Raw genomic sequence first — 7974 nt, forward strand, 5'->3', positions numbered from 1 at the left:
ACATATAATAGTAAAAGTTCTCATCGGGTATAGTCCAGGATAGCTTATCAGTGATCGTATCTTTGCGAAGAAACAACCTGTGCCAGCTGGATCGTTTTCTTGAACTACAAAGGCCAACATAGAGCTCGAAAAGTCCTTGTATTGTCTTTTAAAAACCCATATAATTAACGGCTAATTCGGCCAAACAGTAGACTAATTATGTGGGCAGATAAATACAGCGGGCAGAGTGGTACGTCCCGTTATCTGCGTATACTTTCTTGTTACCTGCGTCGATCTATATATAGAAACACAGTAAAAGCTTGCTGTACTGCCGTAATCTTGTAAACGAGCCTTCATGTCCTAGCTGGATTCGAATTGAGGTAGAAGAACACTAGTCAATTCTTAGAGCTAATTGCGATTTTGGTACGATCCTGCCAGTGATAGCTATTTATTAGACGATAACGTTGTTTCAATTGTTGTAAATCAATCTAGTAAATGCTCAAAGAGAGATGCGGGGGAGGAACTATTTCCTTTGGTTCTCATCGTTCAGTCGGTATTCTTTCTAGGTAGCACTTGTGCTAGCACAGTGTAACATAAATGAGCCTTACGTCCTATCCAGACTTTTGCTCGACTAAAGTGTTATATTTGCAAACAGAACGCGCAAGACCTCTACGTGGTATGCGTAAGGATTCAATGTTCTTATATTCTAACACGCAATAACATTCACAACAAGCATGATTTCGCTATTAATCACAGAGACAGTCGGGCAAGGCAGGAAATGGCCAGATACTTCTCGTTAGAGTCGCCGAAAAGTGTTTTGTTTGCAAAATACTTATCTCTTAGTCCGTATAATGTGTATGTTACACAAACGACCTGAAGACACCCTCTCATCGTTCGACCTGCATGATTCTTGCGGGACTGTAAACTCTTTCTCGCTTGCAGATTTCTATCTGTATACGTACAAAATAACTAAGGCATAATTTACAGATGAAACAAAGGTATATGTATATGAACCACTTTGTTTATGGCACCAAATAGGGACAAATGCCCCCGGCCGCGATCCTCACGGTGGTCTTCTCCTAAGAAATCTGTAGTCTTCTCGTGGTCTATATTGTGCTCAACTTCGATGTAGCGCTGAGAGGTTATCATGAGGCTCTCTCGTCCTTCTTGCCGTAACGCTTTTGGTGGTCGCCTCCGTTCCTAGAAGGCCTATTTGGTATTTATTCACTTCAATCAGGTGAACAAACGTAGCAGCGGCGACAAACCGCAAATCAAAAAGCTCTGCTTATAGAATAAAGGAAAATGGAAAGAACGGTGTACGTATTAGTAGTAAGAGTAAAGTATTGCTAGTGAGCATTTTGGATCACTTTTCAGTTGGAAAATCTATTTTAGACGCTTATAGGTTTCTTCAATCGGCCTTCCTCCATGAGAGAAGGATGAAATGAAACTGAAAAATTATACTCCATATCTGAAATTGAAATAGAATTTATGTTGAAATACATGGGCTCATGCGATTTTTTTTACCCATTATTGTTTTTTTTTTGCTTCATATTGTATACAGACGTTAATATGCTGATGAATCTGACCTTTAGGTGGCCTTAAATCAACATTCCCTTTTTTATTAAATAGTAACTCATCCTTATTCAGAAATAAATCATTAGAACTAAATAGTGAAGCTCAGCAGATTTATCTTCCGCGATGCAGTAACAGGGCAACGAAAAAAAATTATGCCTTTCTAAGGCATTACGTTTGTTATAGGTTAGATGCAATTCTCTTGAGCATTCAAATTGTCTTCATTGTGTGGATGTTCGTTTCAACTAACACGAAGATATATATCGTCCTGTTGATCTGTCATTTAAACCATCGATTGCTGCCTACGTTATGTCTATTGTTCTTGTAATTACCCCAGCCATTTGTCTGATCCGCTATCCTCTGGATCGTTATGATCGTTCTGCCGTGTTCTCTATCAGATCCCAAGTACAATGGGTATGAGAATTCAGTGCGCATAAACTGTGCAGATACGTGAGTACAGGTCATCTTCCATCAACAGATTAGTATTTGTCTGACGGATGCATCCAGTATAGGACATCACTTACAACTTAAATAACACATTTGGCTAATCAAGATGGGCTATGTAACTCTGATCGCAGTAGGTTAGGAAAAATGCCTCTGGACAACAAAGTGAACGTGGACATTGAAAGGAAACAATTGTATGCAAACCATTGACTCTAGAGTACTTAGCGAAGAAGGCATCGAATCCCTTGTCGGTGCAACAGAGTATTTTTGAGGTGTGTTGCCAGAACGATGAACCTACATTCCTATAGCTATTTGTTATCTAAAATTTATTTAGTGGACAGTAAACAAGCGAAGTATCTACTATGCAATACGACTTAGATTAGAGGCTACATTCATAGATACAGAAGTAATTTCCTAACAAATAAATGCTCTGTAGACCGTCTAAAGATCCGTGAAAGCGAGGAACGGGCGGGGGGAGAAGAAAGTAGACGCCGTAACAGCACGACAGCGATACACAAATTTGAAAGTCGTGAGTTTCTTCGACGTTGTCATTGCAGGCAACGAACAACTGCGTAACAACGATGGACTACAGCCATCCGGTGCACTGGCCCTCTAATGCCAAGCTATTATTATGACGTATGTCAATAGGATCTCGTTATGGCTTCATGCGAAATTCAGGCGACCATCAGATTATAAGTATATTCGTATACATACTTCTCGAGCTGTTAAAGCCATTCGTGGGATTTCGTATCGTCCGTTTTCTTACAGAAATATATCATTTGTTGAAGGTGCACTGATCAAGACATCTGATAATCGCGTCTATCTTCCTTCGAGCTTCGACTCAAGCTATCGAACTCCTCAATATTATTAAACAAAAGCGAGAAACAAAGTGTTTTAGTTAGAGTTATGTTACGATACAGAAAATCGTTGTGGTACACTCTGGGCTCTCGTCTTCAGTATCGGCCTTACGCTTGAACTGGGAAGCAGTAGGGCCCGAAATAGGGGTATGGATAGCTGATGGCGTCCTGCCCATTTTTCGCTTAACAGCTCGCTATCAGTGCCATGATGCTTCACAAAGTGATTAGTTTTCTGGTTGTCGTCTTTGTGCCGTTGAATTGTACATTGCCCTTCCATAGGGACACAGACACAGTCCGTCTTTTTGAGTGAGCAGGGAAACAGACATTGTAACAATGATCGCAACGAAGAGGGCGTTTTATCGAGAGCAAAGAGACGCGAGTTAGCCTTCTGAGGCTCGTGCATATCCCTTTGTTCGAGAAGGTAGATACCTAGTCATCGCCTACGCGTTGAACGGATGCAGTTTTGTGTCGATAATGGGAACCAGTATAATTAAACTAGGACGGGTGTGTCTTGGTCGAAGTTGTCTTTAGGCCGTTTGTCCTCTAGCATAGACCAAATTGATCTGTCGTTAGGCCGGAATAGATAAGGGACCTTGCAGGTATCGAAACGAACCCCTTGAATATCTCTTACAGCGGTAGCAGCCTTAAGCAATCTTCAAACATTCTTAGACATTATAGTTTTCCATCCAAACAGTCTAGGAAGATCTGATAGAGTATTCTTGATCGTATTCTTTATCTGAGACCATCAGAGAATGGAAGTGTGTCACTACACCGTATCTATATCAATGGATCCATTTAAAAATACGATTGTTTCTCAGCAAATAAATCAGAGCCGGCAGCTGTTGGATCCGAGTCGATGAGAAAGAAACGTGCGAACTGCGTAGAAGAGCAGTCAACTAAGTGAATAGCAGTCTCTAACATTTATACTCAAAAGTGAATTTACTCACCCAGATATGTCTGCACACGAATTCCTTCCCGGGGATATTGATTTTGTACAGTATAAACTGAAAAATTGGCCGTCTCAGTGGCAAAAGCCTTTTGCGGGAGGTGTTGTGAGTCGTGGCGTCGGGCCTGACCATGTCAGCAGACTTTCTTTTCGTCTATTTACAAAGCGGCGCGAACTGGGCAAAACTACATATATCAGATGCTCTCGTACGCTCTAGGGGCACGACGTAATGTCAAGCAACGCTTGCTAATAATAGCTATACGAATTATGGTAATGTCTATCTAGGCTAATGACACGGACATGAATTAGATAATTCAAAAGAAAAAAAAAACAAGAAGGAAAGCTATCATGACCATACAAAGTATACACGAAAGCTCATTGGCTGCCCCTCTTCTTATGACAATTAAACTGTACAAAAACAACGTTTGTGAACACAACGGCAGAAATAGTAGTACATACAGCAACGATCAACGATCCGTTCTGTATAGAACAAAACACTCTGTGAATTCATGTGTGCTTATGTACACAGCGGGGGCGACAAATCCGGTGCGCAATCAACAATCGCATCTGTTCTAGCTTCCGCACCTGTACCATTATGGTCTTGCGCCGAGTCTACGTTTGTTCTGTCTGAGAGTATTACGCCGACCCAATCGCCGCCCAGTCAAGCGCATAGCGAGTGAAGAAAAACGGGACGCTCCTGGTCGAGGCCTATCGGCAATGTGAGCGTTGAAACGCCGAGCTACAGAGGGTATCTCTCGTAGAGGCGGTTTAGGTGGGTTTCCCTCTACAGTTTCGCCGGTGACAAAAACGAAGCTTAGTTTACAGAATGGTAAAATATAGAAATAGACCGTGAGGGTGGTACCGGCGCGTATGATGACTGCTGTAATGACTGAGCCGCCAGTTGAATACACCGAAAGCAGGAACGCGTCAAGCAGAAGGAACAAGGGTCGTTCGGGTAGTACCACCATACAGCTATTGGTAATTGTTTATTTTTTTCTTTGTTGATATCCCACGAAGAAGTAGGAGAAAAAGAATGAAAATACGGGAAAGGAAGGAAAATAAAGGTGCGCATAAAATAAGTAGAATTCGTATCACTGGTACTAAACAAAAAAGAATCCGAAGAATTTGCTTTTTGAGCTCGTCGTGTTCGGCCGTAGGCGCGGTGGTAAAAAGAAGGCCCTTTGAAGGCAGAGTGATCAGCCAAAACGTAGGTTCGGTCCCCTCGATTGCCCGCTAATTCATTCGAAAATCGCTTGTGTCTATCTCATAAAGATTATTCATTGTTTGCAGTGCTGACTGAACGAGCCGATTCAGATAGCATACATGAAGAAGCCCACATTATAGCGGAATACTGAAAACTATTTTGCTTTGCTTCAAATAGTTGCATAGAATAGTCATATATTTAATCGTATGTTTAATGTTTATCTTGTACAAGTTGACGCTGCTCTTTTCCTTGAGGTTTATCATTATTGGGTCAACAGTTATTAAATCTAAAATTAAACGTATACGCGCACCAAGATTTTTCGCTTGGGTATTTTTCTAATATATGTGTTTGTTTGAAGTTTACTTTTTATTCGTTATAGGCTACACGAGCATACGAGGCTGATTTCCTTCCATGCTTAGGTACCTTTAGGATTTTAACTACGATCACAGGTTAAACTTATAGTCTTTGGCCTTAGCTCGTTACATTTCTACCTGAAATTAAAATGCATTTAACGCTTAAGGAATGGTCGTTTCAGTTTAAAAAAAAATTAAAACACACGATGCAGCGTCGAAGGTCAGTTGATGTGGCTTAGGCAGACTGAAAGCTACGCTTTGACTATCTAAAAGCCATAAAGCTCTATTTGTTCCTAAGGAAACGAAGGACCATCCGACAGGCGCAAAATCATTCCCAGCCCCCGTTGTGGAGGTGCGATCACGATCAGTTACTATAGAAAGGCCTTCCCGTTCGAAATTGCCGTGACTAAGGCTTTTTGGCTAATACAAAAAAGAGCATACAAGCTGCATCTAATGTCGAACAACAAGGACTCCCTTCGAATTTTTCATAGCGAAAAGGTTATACCAGATGAATCTGTACGTACATTGTTTTAAAACGAAACTATCATGTCGAAGGTAAAATTTTGGACTATGTGCCTCGTAAACGTGAACTAGCAGGCCAACTTGGTCGAGTATTAGACAGTTGTGCTGCACGTGCACGTGAGAGAAATGCATGTAGACAAGAGGAACTAAAGCTAACTTTATGTTTACGGTAATAAAATGTCTTTAAAACATTGTGAGAATTTGCCGTGACATCCTGTCAATACTAGGCTCATCTTAGCGTTTCGTGACCTGTAACGAACGGCCAAGCAAACTAACCGGAAACTTGTTAGGACCACACCTCTCACATAAACGCCACAAAGCATATAAAACTGATACTGTATTACCTTACAGGTGGTATATTTGTATGATGGCAGTAATCATTTGTCAACAAATGTATTCCTGCGTAGACAAAAAACACATGGTAGTCTCCTTCAGTGCGCCATGATCAACCTAATAAAGGCTTCAAATTGTACACAGTTGTACTAAGGAGACAATTTTTTTTATAATAAGTTGAGTAGTCTTAAGGTTATATAATTAATAGTTTAATACCAGAAACTATGCGACGTTTTGCCTTTTGGCAATGAGATTTAAATTACGTTTAGATATCAATGTAGGATACATACTAGATACTGATCTTTATTGTCGCGATGTGTAAAGACGTGAAGATGATGTCGATAATAATGGTAGACAGATCGCTATCGAAAAGTCCGAACGAACATCACCTGCTGCCAGTCTTCTTAGATTACGAATGCCCTCGTGTACCCCGACCCTCTCATGGTGCACATTATCATCAATGACCCTTATTGGAACACCACATTTCGTATCCATCGGTGTGTCTTAGTCCTGATCAACGGACGACTTGGGTGGTCGGTGAGATGCTCGATCAAACACTACTCAATAACACTAACAGAGAAAAAAAAAGCATTAGCAAGAAGTGCAATAGTGGTATCCTCGAAGACCAACAGTCAACACGCTGTTGCCGTTGATCGAGTCCGTGGATCTGAACGTCGTTGGCAGTGTGCACAGGAAGTAACGGCGGAAAAATAGTACCGCCTGCTAAATAAGTACTAATTTTATATACTGGCTGGCCAGATTTCAAATTCACCCGCTAAAAGTCGACGTTCGAAACAACAACTATGCTCTATATACTGTATACAAGTATATTCGCTAACTCACTATAGTATATACATACCCTGTTTAGACAACTGCACTGCGAAAATTCGTTCAGGTTTGCTGGTACGTCGTTTTCTCAACGCTGTTTTTTAATGTTAATTCAGCGGAGATGTTACGAAATATTGCGATCTTTTTCTCTTTTATTTATTAGAAAGGTGTTATAATGTACGCAGCTGGATTTAATAATCTTCTTCTTCTTCTGTTCCCCGATTCGGTGTCCATTTTAGCTTGCTTATCTATATATGAAAGGCTTTCAGCGCCGCAGGTGGCCTAATCTGATTCTTCGCTTCCTATGGAAAAAAATGAGTCGCGGTTAAATTTCACAAGGAGATACGACGCACGATCGGCTGCCAAACGAAACCAGACCAGTATATAGTCGCGATTAGGAAAATGTTAAACGTCTCTGTTTGCGCGTACAAAAGCAGCAAATAAAGGAGGAACAATGATGATAGAAACAGAAATCACAAAATCGTTAACAACAACAACGCTGGAGGTCATCATCGTACTGGTCATATTCGGTCATCTAATGTTTGTCTGTTGTGAGATAATGAGGAGCTAATTGCCCAAATAGATGGTTTATTTGTAGATGAATCGTTGGCTTTGGCAACCCGCAAGTGAGAAGCAGCACAGAAAATGGTGCGACCTAGCTGTTATCCAACTGCCGATCTGTGATCAGAACGCAGAACTAGCGTGCACCAATATATAGCCGTAGAGAGAGATGACAAATGCTAAGCTGACGTAAATTATCTGTCTGTATCCTGCGCTAATCGGCCGAGAAGTTTTTAGATAATACAGAGCGCGTGCGGAGCAATCGTTATAGACGGGAAACTTCAGAGGCGGACGACGTAATTCGGTTGTCGGTGAATTGCATGACGGAGATGAGATAGCATTGATTTTCTTGGAATGATTTCATTTTGAGAACCT

General features: G+C 41.1%; 1 protein-coding gene and 1 long non-coding RNA gene across 3 annotated transcripts in view; both read left to right on the plus strand.

Annotated features, from left to right (window-relative positions):
- The window catches only part of sli (slit guidance ligand), a 71420-nt gene that overhangs the window by 34253 nt on the left and 29193 nt on the right, over positions 1-7974 (plus strand). The window lies entirely within an intron of this gene.
- LOC111253974 (uncharacterized) lies at positions 3787-6338 on the plus strand. Its single transcript, XR_002674878.2, has 3 exons — positions 3787-4776; positions 5654-5871; positions 6229-6338. It is a non-coding gene; the product is annotated as an uncharacterized LOC111253974 (long non-coding RNA).

This window comes from Varroa destructor, unplaced genomic scaffold (assembly GCF_002443255.2).
Source record: "Varroa destructor unplaced genomic scaffold, Vdes_3.0 BEIS01000007.1, whole genome shotgun sequence".
In the NCBI taxonomy this organism is placed as follows: Eukaryota; Metazoa; Arthropoda; class Arachnida; order Mesostigmata; family Varroidae; genus Varroa; species Varroa destructor.